The sequence below is a fragment of the Anas platyrhynchos genome, chromosome 4 (genome assembly GCF_047663525.1).
Source record: "Anas platyrhynchos isolate ZD024472 breed Pekin duck chromosome 4, IASCAAS_PekinDuck_T2T, whole genome shotgun sequence".
In the NCBI taxonomy this organism is placed as follows: Eukaryota; Metazoa; Chordata; class Aves; order Anseriformes; family Anatidae; genus Anas; species Anas platyrhynchos.
This window is the reverse complement of record NC_092590.1, coordinates 14,412,853-14,431,551: the sequence shown is the minus strand read 5'-3', so window position 1 is coordinate 14,431,551 and position 18,699 is coordinate 14,412,853. Positions and strand designations below refer to the sequence as shown.

General features: G+C 39.5%; 1 protein-coding gene across 2 annotated transcripts in view; it reads left to right on the top strand.

The window, feature by feature from the left end:
• CCSER1 (coiled-coil serine rich protein 1) overlaps positions 1 to 18,699 on the top strand; it is a 682,619-nt gene that overhangs the window by 27,105 nt on the left and 636,815 nt on the right. For both annotated transcript variants that reach the window (XM_072037037.1, XM_072037036.1), the window contains one exon: positions 15,137 to 15,188. The gene's annotated coding sequence lies outside the window, so the exon portion shown is untranslated. The remainder of the gene's footprint in view (positions 1 to 15,136; positions 15,189 to 18,699) is intronic.

The following is an 18,699-nucleotide window of genomic DNA, read 5'->3' as shown; positions in this document are numbered from 1 at the left end:
GATTGCTTCCTCTCCACAGCCCCCTGCCTATTGCTTATTAAAAGCAACATGAAAAATGAATAGCTGGAGTGTCAAATTATTCTGAGTAATCAAGAAAGCTAATTATGAGTTTTAATATTTACTTTTAAGAGCAATTAGCCATTGAAATAAAAATGCCTGGGGAAAAACTGGGTTTTCTTTCTTTTGCTGTCCTAAGATCTGGCTATCTTTTTAAAAGATAAGCTATAGCTCAAACCAAATTTAGTTTTAATGTAGATGTTTCTAGATTAGATTTTAACACCTAGTTTAGTAAAGTATACAATATAACAGTTTCTTTTACCTGGTGTGCTTACAAATATCAGAGGGAACATTTGTTCTTTGGCACATGAAAAGGACCACCAGATTGCACGCTTAGAGCAGGATTAAATGCTGTTTCTTATTCTTACAACAGCCGTCAGAGAGGTGGAATCATCTGCTGAGGTCAATAAAAAAAAAGTGTTGTAAGAACCAATTATGTGATTCAAATCTTGGCAACACTTAGGAAAATGCATTGTGTGAGATGGCTTCAGTTAAAGCAGGACCCTTTCCTGAACTTGGAAACTAGAGGCATCGTAACAAACTCTGAAATACATTCTGCAGTTCAAAAAGGACGATTGAACTATGTTACCTGGTTGAAACATCTCACTGACTCTGGGCTTTCTCTGGTGAATACATTTTTATTATGGTTATATGACCCTGTTCATCACTGACTATTTGACAGATCAGACATGGAGATGGGTCTTTTTAAGATATTTGGTGCTTGTCCCCATAGAACAAGATACAGATTCTCCTTTGTGGTGTGCAGGTGCTGCCATAAGTTACGTTGTCATGCTGGCACAGTATTTCTTGTGCCATTGACCTCTCTGAGAGCAGGCAGAAGTGAAGAGCATTGAAATTCCCTGAATCCTTTAGTCTGAATCAATGCTGTGACAGCTATGTGAGGGCCATAAACTTGAGGAGTCTCCCTAGTAGTTACAAGATGTGGAAATTTTTTAAAACTTTTTCTGTATAGACCTACACTTGCCCTGCATACTTCTATTCAGCAATGTAGTCAGGCTCAGGATAATTATTTTTATGCTTCTTTTCAACACTGAATACTGCCTGTTACTTGAAATAACTTTATTAAGGAAATTTTTGCATTATCAGATGCTCGCGTGTTAACATCTATGGTTAGGGCTGATGTAGCCCTCTGTTGACTGGTAGACTAGAGTAATTTCTGAATGCATCAGGAAAGAGTGAAATAAATCTCAGCCATCTACATGCATATTCAGTGAGGCCTACACAAATGTTTCTACTCATATATTATAGGCTGAAACAGCCTCAGGAGGAGCTAACTGTACTTTGGCAGAAGGGATGTAGGAAGTGCAGAGCCTTTTTCCTTTTAGTGCCATTACCCATAGCAGAGAACTGTCTCAAGTGTAATGCAGAGCCCCACTTACAAAGCTGTTTGCAGCTGGACCCAAACATTTAACAAATCTCCCCCTGCTTCTGTCTTTAATGCAAACCTCATTTGTGCAAAGCAAATAAAAACTGTTGTACTTTGCTGTTGCTGACTGTTCACTGCAGATTTTCAAGGCTCTGAGAACTGATAGAATAGTTTAAACATTAGCTTTATAATATAGGCTATGCAAAATCTCTGCTACATCACAGAAGACAGTAAAACAGGAGTCTGCTGAGAAGATAAAGGGCTCAGTTTTCTTTGTGATGTGTCACTGTAGAGTAACAGCTACTAATGTGAGCTGTAGTTAATCCTGTACTGCTCATGGAAAGGAGGGTAGAGCTCAATGGAAAGATGACAAGATTGGTAAAACCCAGCCCCCCTCCTTCTCTGTGTTGCTGACCCTCAGGTTCATTATTGCTAATGCTTCTGCAAACACATGTGCTTCTGATAGCACTCATCACCAAAGTATCTGAATGGTGATCACAGGAAAAAGCAAGAATGGCCATAGACATGTGTGCTCTATTGCCAACCTCCTCCCACGCTCAAGGTTTCCTTAGAGCCTGCCTCCTGGCACCCTGATGCTGACAGTCAGTCTGCAAATGTCTGCCTGTGTCTGTTTTAAGTTGCCTCTTGTTGCAGGAGACAATTGTCTGTAATTTGACAGGTGGCCTCTTGTTATGCTTGGGGTCCTGCTTGAGGCAGGGCTGTTGTACAGCCTCCAAGTTTGATCTATGAGAGAGCCCTGGGGAAGCCTAATGTGGTGATATGGATGCAGTTTTTAAATCTTTTTGCCCCTCCTTGGAGAGTGCTGGGAGTTGGCTTGCTATGGGAAGTCTAGGAGCAAATGACATTGCTCAGCAAGATGCTTCTGTTTGAAAGGTGAAGGCTCCTAAGCTGTCCTGCATTGTTCTCATAACAGAAGCAGAGTGGGCACATCCGGATTTATCAATTACAGGCTTGTTAACAGGCACAGACATTCCATATATCCTGACAGCTTCTTTTAGTAGGTAGAAATTAAACTACTTGGTATTTGGCAATAGAAAATTCTCTTGGAGGTGGGTGAAATGAGGAGGAAGAGTAAATTTCTTATTTTACAATTCCTGGTAAAACTTTCAAATGAAAACTTACCCTTTGGTACCATTACTTCCACTTATTTGTTCTGTATGGTGGTATATTTCCAGTGCCTTGGCACGTGGGACTACCTAAAATGTGATGATCTGATCCTTGGCTGACTTTCTTTTATGTTGTATTGTAGCCAAGTAGTAGATAAAGAAGAGTAAAATCATAGCAATTTTACTTTCTGTTGCTACTCAGGACTGCCCTAAAATGAGGTATTTTTTTCCTTGACTGTTTGTATTGTTGTGTTGTTTTCCACGGGAAAGAAAAACAATGTAAGGATGCAAGGTATATGCTAAACATGTCACACATCTAATACACCAGTCAGTGAAGACATGCCAAGACTAAATTCCAATCAATGAAAAACTGCAAGTTCAAGTACTATTTTAAACATATTGCCTTTGTTCTTAATTAACACGGAAAGTTTTGCCGAGATGGGGCAGTTTCTCTGTTCAATTTTAAACAGAGAGCCAGGCAGGAGCACCCTGAGTGCATGAAGCTCACTGATGGTCCCAGTGGAAGATCCACATGACCCAAGCTCCTGGCCCTTGCTTGTGCTTGATACCACAAATCGCCCTGCAGCCATCCACACCCAGAAGTTCAATTTCATAAACATAAATGGAGTGTAAACAGGTTAAGTGACATACAGGTCTGTCTTCTCACAGGTTCGAAACAACAATAGAAGGGGTTGACCACATTTTCTAAGGATACACTTTCTATCATTTATGCACATTCTTGTATTGACCTACCAATCTTTGCCAGTTGACATTCTGTTTCACTAAAAAAATGAAATAAAAAAAAATGTTCATTCAGGGTCATCCGATTTATACTGGGATACTTAGGAATGAAGAGAAGCTGTGGGCTTTATGAAAAGCTGAGTATTGAGCAGAGTAAATTCCAACAATAAGTATTCAGTTATTTTGTGACTTCTATAACTAAAACAAAAATAAGGCAAAGTAATTTAAGTCTCCCTTTTGAATTAATCTGATGTGGCTCTAAAGCAGTACTGATGGTTATGATATTTTTTTTTTCCCCAGTTACATGGACACCAGCTATACTGCCATTTGTCCTGTACAATTATCTAGTGGTATTTATCACTGCACTTTTAAAATTGTTTAGTATGAATTCACACGTAATGCGAACTGCTTAGATGGTAAAACCATATGCAGCAAAAAATAACTGATGTTGTTTGTGAGTGTTTAAATGCACACGACTACTGATAGTGCATTTTAATGCACATATTACTATCAGTGTTTTTTTCTGTTCCATTATAATTAAGTTCCACAATTAGTTTTAATTATTACCATTCTCGTGGTAGCTTTCTGCGTACCACAGACATTCATAAAAAATACATACATGTATAGATGTGTAGTTCTTGGAAAAAAAAAAATAAGACCTGAGCTTTCAGTAAAATAAGTGGCTAAAAGTGAATAATAGAAACACTTTTTGTTGTTGTTGTTAATAATCTACAGAGATGCAGGCAATGCTTAACTGTTTAGCATACACACAGCTTAAAAGGAAACACCTGGAGCATGGCCCAATCCTGCTCATATGATGTTAAATGCAGTTCTTTTGTGAGCCAGAATCTGCAAGAGTCATTTTAATGTGGATGAAACAATACATAGCACCTTTGCAAAGCTGAGCAATGAAGCTTTCTAGAAAAGGTAGGATTTTTAATAACTGCTAAAGGAAACATGGCTGGTACACAGCTTTTGTTACTGAGTTAACTTTTAAGGGCAAGGACAAACACTGAAGAAACATCAAATTGCAAAAGAAGGTGGAAGACAGAAAGCAATTAAATGTATGGCTTCAGGTCAGAATACAAAAGCAACTCCTGCTTTCTCCAGGAATGGGATGGGATACCAGGGCTGTTTTTCCAGTCCAGCTCCATATGTTTGGAAACCATGCTGGGAAGGCAGAAGAAATACAACTCCCATGGCCAGAGCACAACTGAAAAGGAAAACTTGGTGCACCAGCCACACACCACTGGATGGGGGCCTCTGTTCTCTCCATCTGTTCTGTCTCCATGGGATTAGGCCATGCTTTAATAATCTCATTCAAATCAGAACAGATGTCTGGCCATGGATTGGAAATGGAATTGGAAGAGCACACTTTCATGTATGTCAAGGAGTGTTAGAGGGTGTGGAAGCACTTGTAGTGGTGAGACTTCAGCAAGCAGGAACAGGAAGAGTGACCAACATTAACATCACGACAGCCAGCCACACAAACCATTTCTGTAGTAGAGGTTCCTGTTGCCTCCAGAATGAGGCAGATTGTTTGGGACCGGTGGCCTTCACTCTCATGATGTTGTGCAGCTGGGATAAGCAGATTCACCAGATAACCTCTAATTTCCCAGCTCTTCCCCTCTTCATCTCCCCTCTACAACTGGGGTCTGACACTGTGCAGAGACAAAATACAAGTTCTCTTTAACATGATGAAATCTCCAGCATCTGCTCCTTCCAGGCAGTCACAAAGGATGCTTCAGTGACTGCAGGGGCATTATTACGGGTGCAAGTCGTGCAAACTTTGAAACCATCATCACCTCCCACAACCTGCAGCAGGAGCCAGGGACAGGTTTGACTCTGACAGCTTCAAACCCCAGGGAAAACTGAAGGAAGGTGTATCACCTCGCTAGCTCCTTTTAAGCACCCACTGACTCAGACTCACTGGTGCAGTGTTGGAGGCACTGAGACGAAATAGTTATTCTTGTGTAGACTGAGGAAGTGCACGTACAATTTAATCATGCTGGTGATTTAAAAAAAAAAAAAAAAAAAAAAAGAAGAAGAAGATGAAACACATTCCAAGATTCTTTTTGCATCTGCCTAGGTATTCTTTAAAAAAATAAATAAATTATAGTATCTTTCTTCTTAATTTTATGCTTCTTAATTTGCATGTCAAATAAAACCTCAGCAATTAATTTTGATGACATTGCAAATGTTTAGCTCTGCAGACAATCCCTGCAAGATGTCATTCATTATCAGATAACCATTGACTAACTAGCTAACTGCTTGCTTCATAGTCTAATGTGTAACATTTTTCTCAAGAAATTAAGAAAACTCAAGATTCCTACAGAATTGTGGCTTTTATTTGGAATGAATTACGTGCAATGCAGGAAAATAAGAATCAGGTCAAGAAGTCTGACTGAGAATCCTTCTCCCTCTACACCAAAAGCCTCCCCTACAGCCTATACACCCTTGAGACATGGGCTATATTCCAGTCTGTTTTAACTAAAAATATTCCGTACCTTTATGGATGTGAAACTCCCAATGTGGTTTCAAGATTATCATTCTGGACCAGTCTAACAATAATGCTGGTGTTGCAGATACGTCCTGAGTGCTATTGATCTTAGTGTTATTTTTCCTTTTTATTTTCCCAGTGTGGTTGTTTATTATTATCATTATATTTAATAATGCATCTATTTCATATTTCAGTTGCATCTGATTGGATTTTAAGTATCTGTGAACAGCCATTTGTTAGGTTGCAGAGCAAACTTGAGGCAGAGACAGCGGAGCATGTATATGGGTATTTTGCCTGGCAGGGGGTATGTCCTTCGCTAAGTTATGGAGAATGTGGATATTGAATTTTCATATCAGGCACAGTGACGAGCCTCAGGTTTTAGAGCTTAGTTTCCAGTCAGTTCCCTTAGTCAGTGAGGTGAAGTGATCCATACTAAAGAGATTTTTCAACAATATCCTAGCAAATGTCAAAGAAACCACCTCTTTATTGTTGGCAATTATTGTCCCCCATGGAATGACATCCTGTTTTGATATGACAAAACAACAGGAAAGTGCAAAGTTGGCCTTGTCAACTATGATAGAAGATTTGATTGTATGCACAATGGCAAAGAATAATTAAATACATAAGCTTTTCCTAGGAAATGCTAGCTTAAGTGATATTTTGGGGTTGTATCACAGAACAATATTTCATTTATCTCTGCATTATGGTTAGCAGACAAAATAAAACATCTTACATGTGCAACGTTATTACTAGATATTACTTATAAACATGGTTTTGCATTAGTTCAATGAGCTGATGTAATGTATAGCAGAAATATTTATTTTCTCCTAAAAAAAGACATGATGATCAGCAAAGGATTTTTTTTTTTTTTTCATGAATGGAATATGAATGGAATTCAAGTGTAGGTGTCATAAGTCATTTAAGAAGAAATAAAAGATCCTATGGAAAGGTCATGTAGAAGGTTTACCTCATTTGAAAGGTAAACTTGAGCTGTTTCTTAAAGTCCCCTCCTCAGGGTTTAGTAAAAAACAAACAAACAAACAAACAAAAAAAAAAAAACAGAGTGAAATCTTTGAAATCTTTCTTTTCCTCTTTCCCATTCTCAGGATTTCCTGAAGGCTTTCCTTGTCTTTGCACCTTGCTCCTCTCATGATGGGGTTACTTTCCCTTACTCTGTTGCTGAGCACACATAGGGGAGGCTGCTGCGTGGGGCTGGAGCATTTCTGCAGGTGTTCAGTGCTGGCAAACAAAGGGCTTTGCTGTCTTTATTCCTCAGCTGCAGAGAGGCGAGGGAACAAATTAAAACTGATGTTAAAGTTTCCCATGTTAATAACATGCTGCTGTCATATTGTGGTTAGAGGCTTGTGTTACCTGTGCACCTCTTCTTCCTGCCTGTACAAAACTATTCAGGTGCTTGCTGGCTTACTATTTTGAGAACATTGCTTGACAGCTCTTACCCATGGATGTATGCATTCTCCATTTGTTCAGGTGCAAATAGACCAGAAATGCTGCAAAAGACTCGTGAAATTTTGGCCCCTGTTCTGAGGGTCTGCCCCAGGTGCTGGCTTCATCTTGTGCTTACCGAGAGCAGGAGCAGACCAGGGAGAAGGAAGAAACAGGAAAGTGAGAAGCCATACCCAGGCTTTCTTCCATCACAGCGGTGCTTGGAGGAGGTTGTAGCAGTGAGAGCACAGCCAGGGCCAAAGAGCTTTTCGGGGCTGGCCAGGACCCTCCTCTCCTCTCTCCTTGAGCACCTGTCTGTGCACCTAGCCTGGCCTCTCCTGCAAAGAGAGGAGGTGGGGGTGGTCAAAGAGAAGGTATTCAGTTTCTCAGGAGGTGGATAGACTCGAATGTCTGGTTCCATCATGGTTCACGAGGTCTGCTCACTGAAGAGATCAAAGCCTATTTATTTCTAGCACAATACTGACACAGCTCCCTCCAGCTGTGTCAGCAGAGCGTGGATGAGCTCCCTGACCGCTGTGTTCACTGTTGCCACACCAAAACTTCACCATCCCTCTTTGTCCCTTTTGGAAAAAATATGTTTTAGCTACAGACCAAGTTTCCCTATTAATTAGTTTGTAATACTCTGTAACACCAAATTGTCTTGGTTGTTTTTTTTTCTGTTTTTGATAGTTGCGTCACGTATCAAATTGACTGAAATTTCCAGGCATCCAAGCAGAATAATTGTGAAACAAGACAATCGACTGATTCATCTAAGGTCATGCTATAAAATATGGTTTGATTCAGCTCAGAATTTAGGCTCTGCTGAGCTACCCAGGTGAATCATTACCTCTTTGTCACTGACCAGTGTTGCCTGGGCTCTGTGACTGAAAAAAAATACAATGTTTATGTGGAAGTTAGAAACTATCTAACCCTTGGTCCTAACCTATTGCAATTGATTAACGGCATAGCTACTATTCTGATGTTCATAGGGTTTTATTTGTTCATTTTCTCATGCTTTCCTTAGAATTTTTCTCACCTTGTGAAGAGACAGGTTAGTCCAGAGCCTTTCTCCCCACAGTTCTACCACATCAAAAGCTGTACCTTGTGTTAGGGGGACCGGTATTGCAACATGATTTCTTCTACTGTAACCATAGTATTTCTATCACAGTCATCTTAATCCATATTCATTTTCTTTATTCAAATAATAATTCACACACTAATGGGATTTTGTTTGAGTCCATTTCCAAAAGAGTAGCTCTTAGCCTTTTTATTATTATTATTTTATATAGCTGATATTGGGGCATCTCTACTATTTTCAGCAGTATACCAGAGGTAAAAGGAATTTTAGTGCTCTGGTGGCAGAGCCACTGTGGATTCTGATCTCTTCTTTGCCTCGTGACTTTCTGTGGCAATGCCCCTTTTACAGAGGTTGATTTGACGTCTTGTAGGGTCAGCAGAAAAATGGCATCATGGTAAAGGTGCTACAGAGCACTGCAGTGCTTCCAGAAGAGGCAGGGTGCTCAGCATGCCAATGCCACCTTCTGAGGGCTTCCCCACGTCTCTCAATATTCAATGTATATTTAGCATTTAAGCCTAAATTGGGCATGCAGACTCTCTGTACAATGCACAAAGAAGTGAAACAAAAGTCTGAGGAAGTGATCCTCTGAAATCAAAAAATCCCCTGTTGCCCGAACCAGCTGGGAAGTGAAAATCAGAAGAAAGAGCTGGAGCTTATGTGCCCCTCACTGCCTCTTCACATAGGATCTAGAAGGTCAGCCTTTGCCTCGATTTCACTCCAAGCTGTGATGGCAGTTGGATACATCTTTGAAGCTGGCCCTGCTTTGAGCAGGCATTGGAGCAGATGACCTCCTTAGATCCCATCCAACCTAAATTATTCCTGCCCCATGGGGACTGGGCGGAGGGAAATAGCACAATGTTGCTACATTTCCAATGGCTTGTGACTAAAGCAGCCACATGTGAGAGGCCAAGTTCATGTTCTCACTCAGCCTGTTTCACAAAAATGTTCATCCCTGTGATTTACTTCTCAAAGGGACTGTCCTGCACACACACCCAGTTAATAAATACGTAGTTATTTATGCTGTGTAGATTGGGAAGAATAGAAAACAGCTTCCAGGTTCCTGTGCTCACCTTCAGTGTTGGCCAGCTGGGTGGAGAGTGTGTTTGAACATGATTCTGACCTCCTGGCTCAGCCCATTCACAGCACCAGTAACTGCTTTGGCTTCCAGCAGGTTTTTATCTCTTTAGACAGCATTTCTATTTATGCAGTTAAATGCACACCAGTGCCAAAAACATGTTTACAAACAGGGCTTGGCAGCAACCATCCTAACATTGAGGAGATACCAGCAGTTCCTGAATGAAGCTAGAAGGTGCCCTTGTGTCTTTACAAATCCGGCCCCTGGTGCGGCAACAGAAAGGTCCTGGAGGCCTTATCTGTTTTTTTTTTGTTTTTTTTTCTTCACGAAAATCTTATTCTACAATGTGTCAGGAGGCTTTCTTCTATAAATAATGCACAAACGAGTTTCCCAACCAGTGCTGAACATCACATTTCCTTGAAGTATTGAGTAAATACCAGAATCTAGGTTTCTAGATATTTACCCTACTGTAGGGTCTGATCATATTCCTACAACACTGTAATTAAGATCCAGATAGTTTATAAAGAACACTTAATTTCTACAGGCATGCACACATAAAATTATGTTGGTGTAATGGAATTTCTGTTGCAAAAGATAAAAAAGTACATATTTTTTTGCCTCTGGTTTGTAGAAGTTAAACAAGTCAGTGTGCATTTCAAATTAGGCACTTTACATAAATCATGAATCACTGAACAAGTTTAGGTACAACACCGAGAAATAGCATTTTTAGGCCTTTTATTGTAGTAAAAGGGACTGTTCTGCAAAACCAGCTTCAGCTTCAGATGAACTTCTGCACATAGATTAATGTTAGTGGAATTAATATGTGAACTTGGATCAAGTCCAAGGAAAAATAAATTGCAGTGAACCCAATGTTGAAGTTAAAGGTAATTCTGTCATTGATTTTGGTACAGACAGCTGTTGGAGCCTAGCAGGATGCTGTAAAAACTGACATTATTTCTATTATTAGCTCTGTGCTGGGGATCTGTCTGCTTCAGATACCTCACCCATTTGATAGTACTCAGTCCTGATTCTCTTAATGGGTTTAATCAAATCTTGCTCGGAGTGTTTGAAGCTGCACAGGCATGTGGGGAAGGAGCAGGCAGTGGGCACGGCAGCTTGGCAGAGCTGCTGGCCCCAGGTGTTGCCTGTTGAGCAGAGCCAGAGCTCCAGTGTGGGGCATCTTGGGCTTCTCAGTCAGGGTCCAGGGTCCACATGCAAAGTACTGCAAAGAAATATCCAAATGCTGGCAGCTCCTTTTCATCACCCAAGTAGTTCAATATTATTGTTTTGTTGTTTTCCAGAGAAAATGGTTGATTTAAGTGTTCAAGCACTAATATAGCAGGCTCCTAGTAGTCCAGTCATGAAACTCAAGGCTTGATAGCCGAATCTGTTATCTCACCAGTCTTCTGATAAAACAGCCTAGGTGTTCCTGAACTAGAGGACATCTGTGGCATCGTTTTCTTCACTGTGATGAGAATCCACACAGTTCTTTTAGATAATTGGGTTGCTCTATCTTTTTTTTCACACTAATTAAAGGGAAAACATTTTGAAGTGAAGTCAGTCAGTCTCTATTGGCAAAATGCCACACTGAATCGTGCAGGGGTGGGCTCATTCACAGCACTCCTAGCTGCATAGAGCATACTGTGAGGGACACAGAAAAAACATCAGTGAAAAATGGACAGTTCAGTGGAGACGTAAGCCATAGCATTATTAGATCAATAAAATAAACATTATGGTTTTTATGTACAGCTATAATTATTTTCCACTAAAAAGGTTGCATGAAAGGGAGAAACATAAAGAACAATGTAGTTCAGTGCTGGCAGCCTGAGTGGCAGAATGTCTGCCTCCTCCTCTTTGCCTCTCTCATGCACACATCAAACAATTGCATTAGCACTTCTACTGCCTTTCTTCTCCCACCCTCTTTTTTCACACTATTTAAAAGCTAAAGCAGAGTGGTGTTGATAGTTGAACCTAGCAGCAAGTTTTGTTTGAACACAACATATACTATCAATGATAATTCAGAAATGTCTGCATACATTTTGAATGCCAGTTTAAGTAAATCTTAAAGACACATTTCAGCATTTACAAATAATAAATCAGTTTTTCAGTTTACTGCTTCCAAGATCGTGTATTTGTAGAAAAACAAGGTGGTAGATGTTGGAACAGCATAAAATCCTCTCTCTGCTCACAGGGATGCACTCCATGTACCTGTAGATTAAGACTATAGTATTTTAAAAAACTTTTTTTACCTTATTATCCCTTTTTATTAAAAATATGTTATTGTAGAAGAACAAATTTAAATATTCAGTCTTTATTGCTGCCTCTAGTACTGTGGGAGCAGCTGTTAAGGAATGGCATCTCAGTAACAGTGTGCTTGCTGCAGAGAACTGCTTTTTTCTTGACATGTTTTTAACAGTATTTAGATCAGACCCCAAATATTTGTAAATACCTTTCTCTGTAAAAAGCCATTATAGTGTAGTCATCCTCCCACCTGCATTTCATGTTCTGGCTATTAACGCTATATAGATGCTTTAAAATACATAGCTGTATTCTTCCTTCCTTCCTTCCTTCCTTAGCTGTTCCGTTCCTATTAGTTAATGCCCCACATTCTTCTTTCTGGCAAAGAGGCAGAGAGAAACTTGGAACTTTACATAGAAGCACCCCCTTACATGGGGCATGTGTTTAGCATTGTGCTTATAGTCAGTTCACCCACTGAAACGACTCCGGTGCTGGTCCTGTTAAAATTACTGGGACATTTGCTATCAGGTTCAGCAGATAGAAGTTTGTGTTCTTCATTTAAGTATTAGCAAAATATACACATATCTACTTATGAGCTTCCATAGTAAGCTTGCTCTTTCACTGAGTTAATATATCTTCTACAGGGCTGAAATTTCATGTTCATCAGTGGTCTGGTGTAATGCAAGGTAGTTACAAGTCTTAATTTCTAAATAAAATCTGTGGACATCATTTGGAAGGTCTTATTTTTTTATATAAAATAAAATAGACTTACAAATCTTATAGGCTCAATTTAGCATGGAACCCATTTAGTATGGAATATTTGAGGAAGCCTGTGGGAGCCAGCATCTAATTTCTAATATTTAGTAGGACTTAAATCCCTAACTCCTATATACCCTCTAGAATATCTCAGATACTCCCCAAAATCTTATTCCCCAAAATCTCAAAGGATGACCAGAATCCAGCTAAAAAACAGCACACAAACACATAAGAAATGTCAATTTCTTAAAAAAAATAAAAAAGGAAATAAGAGCCCATAGGTTTGGGTAGAAATGTCTCATTCCAACAATACAGAAAAAAATATTAGCACATGTTGGGGTTATTTTGGCTTGACCCAATGTTTTTTTGAATCATCATTTAATGAATATAATTATCTAATACATTTTTTCTCAAAGATTAATTCAGTATCTTGGAATTAATTAAAGTACATATGATTCCTAAGGTTTCATGGCAAGTATACAAATGTTTATTGAAGACAGAATCATTTAGGGACATAAATCCATGCTGCTTGTTGAGGCATAACTTACTGTTGCCCTTGGGAGGGAAAAACGCACTGTATTTGTGTGTGTGTTAATGAACACACATTTAATATACCAGAGCATTTTATTTGCTGTGAAACTCGGGTTTTCATTTTATATTTTTATGTAACATCCATTTCAATAGCATTTAATTGTCTGGGGTGTAGGAACAGATGAATTAAAGAAATCTCAAAAACTCTGAAAACTAAATAGAGCTGGTAGCAAATATCTATGTTTATTTCATAACTGCTCTATACATGTATCTCAGAAGGAGCTTATTTATTATCTGTATATGATTCACAGATTGTCATGGTAAAAATAAAATGATACTCAGGGGGAGAGTAAATAGGGATATAAAAGTCAGCAAACCTGACACATGAATTATTATCACTGTATATTAGCGAAATAAGTTCTGCTCTCTGAACAGTTTTTGTTATTGATTTGGTTTTGAAGTGTGTATATTAGGCAATGTTTGGGCACCACTGAACTCAAATTTCTGGTACATTTTTGCATGCATCCATTATGCTACTCTGTTTGCTACTGCTTTTGAAATCCACGCTACTCAAGATTTGGCTGTTTAATGCCAGTTATCACATTTACAGGACTATGAATAGCATAATTAGTTAAATTATGGAGGACAAGTTAACAGACCTTTCTAGTGTCGTTCTTCAGGTCATTGAAACTGAATGCCACCTGAGAGAGGAAGGTGCCTGGCAGAATGGCAGCTGTCAGTTCTGTGGCAGTGGTGTCCTTCTCTGAAAGCCTTCAGGCTTTCTGACTCAGGGTGGGGAAACTGCCTTGGACTTGTCCCCTTATCATAGATCCTCTTCTCCTGATGCATGTTCTCTAGGAAGGGATGTATGCTTCAGGGACCTGAGCCAAGACGTGAGCCTGTTCAAATACTCAGAGCATGAGACAACACTGAGCATTTCTATATTTGGGGAAGTGTGCTGATTTTTTTTCTCATATTGACTGTGATAGAGATATATATCATGGGTGTTTGTGAAGCTCATAACAATAATATTGTGTAATAATAGAGTATGTAATGGAGTGGTAAGTATCCTTTAGGATCTAAGCCAAAGCCCAGTAAATTCATTAAGCATACTAGATTTCCAGCCACAAGCAGCAGACCTTGCACTTACATCAGAATTACAATATGGATTTTAGCCACAGTTAGTCTCTAACAGTGTCTAGAAAATTTCAGGATCTGACTTTAAAATGAGATTTTTGAATAAAGCTTTTGAATGGCTCTTTCTTCCATAAATACTAAATATGAGGGCAGGCACAATGGGCATGAATGTGAAAATGGATACATCTTAGCACATCTTTGCCTCTCAGTTTGATTGCACATTATGAGAGCTTGAGGTGTGCTACTTTCTCTCCTGAAGCCTCATGATCATACAAGCCAGTGCAACATCTGGTAAAAAGAATCTGTCCCTGCCACAGCAGCACTCTGAAGTGAAATGCAAGGCACCAATCTCTTGCAGATTTTGTTAAAAATTCTGCAAATTTTCATCACAAGTAGTACTCTACAAAAGTGCTATCTCACATTTGCACGCATCTGCCTGAAATTGTATTACTTGTGGTAGCAAATATAAAGTAAGGGTGCTTCTGTGGAAAAGGCAACAGGCCTTCTTCTAACTCCAGCTCAGCAAGGGGTTTCCAACACGGCACTGCCAATTCATTTAATCCTGTATGTCCACTCTCCAAACGCCAACTCAGACAGGGCACAGGAACATGCTTGCTAAGTACTCAGGCACACCATAGTAGCTCATAGTAGCTCATAAATAGTCTGCCTCTAAGAGTAAAAAATAAATAAAGAAATAGATGTGTAGTTAATACCTTAGTTTTTACTTGAGTACATTTTTACTGTTTTATCGGCATTTAAGGTTAGCTACATTTATTTATTTATTTATTTATTTATTTTAACCTGATGTGACTGCTAAAGGTCTAGAAAACTAATGTGCTTTTTTCTGTCCTTGAGGAAATATGGAGCTGATATTTATTTCTTTATTTGTTTGTTTATGAAGACCAAAAGCTTTGCCTTACTGGAAAAGCACTAGGGAGCACTAGTGATCATCCCTGTACAACTCTGAGTTCTTGCCACTGTGGCTGCTAAATAGCCAACAGACAGAGATACCACACTGAGAGGACTCAAAAGGTTTTGTGTATTTAACTGCAGGATGTTTTTCCAGGTAGATTCCTCCAACTGAAGATCTGACTGAAAGGCTGCTTGGAAGAACATCAGTAAGTGAATAATTTTATATTTTTTCTGGGTGTTGCCAGGATGCTAGCTATAAGTAATACAAGTGGGTAATAGTTGAATAAAATAAAATTCATTACATATATTAGTTCTAGTTCTTTGACCATTATCTAAAGTTTTTTTTTTGTTTGTTTTTGTTTTACAATTATTATTATTTAATTTACCAAGCTAAAGAAGTAGAGAAACCAATGTTTTCTCCTCAGTGATTGTCAGTATAGATTGAGTGAAGCATGAAGAACAGGTATTTCAGGAGACAAATGTGGTCTATAGCAGCATAAGTGAAAGAGAAAATTTGGAAAGGAAGTGCTGAAAATCTGGCATTGCTCTACCTCGTTAAATATTACCAAGCAAAACCTCTGATAAAGAGTTCCTGAAATAGCTGTAAACATGGACTGCAGGGCCCTTAGTCTATCTGTGCTGGAAGCTTTTTCATTAATTTGTCTTTTAGGTGTTACGCTGCATAATATGTGCATAATATTGCACCGTGTATGTTTTATGTATTAATACATATGCCTGGACATCCTGCATTCCTCTGCATTATCTCAGGTGATTTCTACCTCTTACATGCCTCATGTATGGTCTTTTGTCTGCAAGGCACAGAACTTGCTGCTCACTAAACATATGATGAAAACTTTCATAATTCCACACTAACTGAACAACCTTAGGCATTGCTTAGGCCTAAGGCAAACCTAATTAATTAAACTTAAAGGCAGAATTTTTTCAGACCCCCAGGATCAGTGGTACTGTGGAAAGCTCCTGCTGTGATGATACATTAGAGTCACAGATATGATAAAATGAGGCATACATTACTTTTTTAACAATCCTTTATTCCTGGTACAGAATACCACCCTCAGACTATGTTTTCACTGTTAACAATCAATCTGTTTCAAATAGAAATGCAGTTTTCCCTTCCAGCAGGTTTCCTTCCTATTCCCATTTTGTACAATGGATAAATAACAACACCGAAAGGAATGCTTGTCAGCTTTAATTTTGCCAAACATGTAAATGTTATAAAAATAAACTTAAAAAAATTCCCTAGACAAACCAAAATATTTCCACAATTTAAATACAAAGAATGCAAGTCTGAACAGACAAATTACAAAGGAAAAAAGCCTATTAGCCTGGAGAACCAAAATATTCTGACATGGGGATCCTCAAAGGGAAAAAGCTCAGAATGAAAAGTAAAACTGACTTTATACGGGCTTTTGTTGTCCAAATAAAAAGCAATGCAAACACACAAAGCACGAATTACATGCTTTCATTAAGCTGTTGTCTGTAAAAACAGTGCCCAAGTCCTTTGGAGTCCTTCAGATTTCTATAACCACGTGGAGCTTTGGGGATTGCTTCAGGAGCAAACCAGGAGTTTGTTCACCTACTGCAGGATCAGCCCCCCAGCCAGCTGGTGTGAACAGATTTTACTGCAAAAATACTCTGAGTTAGGAGTGACAATTTTTTCACCAGGACATTTTTGCCAGTGGAACACTGAAAGAAATCCCTTTATGCTTCTACAGAACTACGTTCTCCAGTTATGGCATTTTTCTATATGGAAATGTAAACAAACTGTACCACTAAGGTCATTTATATGAATAATAGAGCTGATTAGAACTGATAACTGTGGTCCAGTTACACATTCATTGTCATCCCAATTGGATGATGCCAATATCTGCATTAACAGTTTGAAGGCTAGATTCTGCACTTGGGTAGGAATAATGCTGGGCATAACTACAGATTGGTTAATGAGTGATTGGAGAGCACCCCTGTAGAAAGGGACCTGGGGTTGCTGGCCGACAGTAGGCTCAACATGAGTCAGTGAGTGGTGTGCCTTGGCAGCCAAAAGGGCAAACCACATTTTGGGATGTATTAAAAACTGCATATCCAGACGCTCAAAAGAGATGATTCTCCCTCTGTATTTAGTGTTGGTGTGGCCTCACTTTGACTGTTGTGTGCAGTTAGGGGCTTCATAATATAAAGAAGATGTTAAGGTACTTGAATGTGCCCTGAGGAGGTCAACAAAGCTGGTAAAAGGGCTGGAAGGCATGTCCTATGAGGAGAGGCTGAGAACACTGAGTTTGTCAAACTTGGAGAAACGGAGGCTGAGAGGTGACCTCATTGCTCTCTGCAGCTTCCTGAGGAGGGGAAGTGGAGAGGGAGGTGCTCGTCCTTTCCCCTGCTATCTAGTGACCGGACACATGGCAATGGCTCAAAGCTGTGTCAGCAGAGGTTCAGACTAGACATCAGGAAAAACTTTTTTACCAGGAGGGGACTCAGACACTGGAACAGGCTTCCTAGAGAGGTGGTAGGTGCTTTGTGCCTGTATATATTTAAGAGACATTTGGACAATGCCCTTAATACGTTTTAACTTTGGGTTAGCCCTGAAGTGGTCGGTCAGTTGGACTTGATGTTCTTTGTAGGTCTCTTCCAACTTGAACTATTCTCCTCTGCTCTGCTCTGCTCTGCTCTGCTCTGCTCTGCTCTGCTCTCCTCTCCTCCTCTCTTCCAGATACCTCACTGGTGAGATAGTAGAAAGAAAAAAGTTTTTCATTCAATTTAACAAGCTAAATTTTGAGATTGTAATGAGCATTTCTCTTTTTGAGTGAATAGAAACTCTACACTTCTAATTGTCATTGCTCTTTCTGACCCTAGTAGTGATCATCTTGCAAAAAAGTGGTGTCATTTGTGCCATTGACACTGTGGGAGTCCAATGACAGAGACTATAAATCAATTTACAAGAAATTTAAAAGCAATAGACAAAACCCATGAACATTAATTTAAAAACTGCGTCAGACCACCATTATTTTTTATTAACTAAAGTGCACTTTGATCTCCTTTGAGATTTTAATGTCAGTGTGATGAAATCCATCACATTTAACAAACTGACCAGTGTCAGTGACAGTATTTATCCAGTACATTGCACATACATGGCACTACACAGCAAAAGGAAGGTCACTCAGTTAATCCTGGCTCCAAAGGTATAAGTGGATATGATGGCACACAACACAAAAGCAATACATATTGATCAGTATGGCACTGCTCCACTGAACAGATGTTTCCTGAAAAGATACTGGAATCAAATTGGTACAGGAGGCCTCTTTGCTCTGTCCTGTGATGGTAAACTGGGACTTGACCAGACTGCTTCATGGTTACTGTGGAGCAGCAACACTCCCAATGCCATCCTGGCTCAAACAGTATTGTTTGAGAAAAGCCTGCAGTGAAGTCAATGCAGCTTTGCATCCCCTCCCAAGATGCCCCAGAGTATCCAAGTGCTGAGGTTAGTTTACTCTGCCAGCATGTGGCTGTGAGTCACAGCTTGGCAAGCGGAGTTGCTCTTACAGAACCGGTTCCTTTAAGATTCATTAAATGCTCCTGCAAAACAGAGATGAACCTGTTTTACACGCCCCCCTCTGGTGTTTTACCGGCCCTCCTCCCCCCAAGTATTTTGTTTTATAGCTATGTCCAGCCCCTAAATCTCTGCAGTTAGGGTCAGTCGTGCAGAGA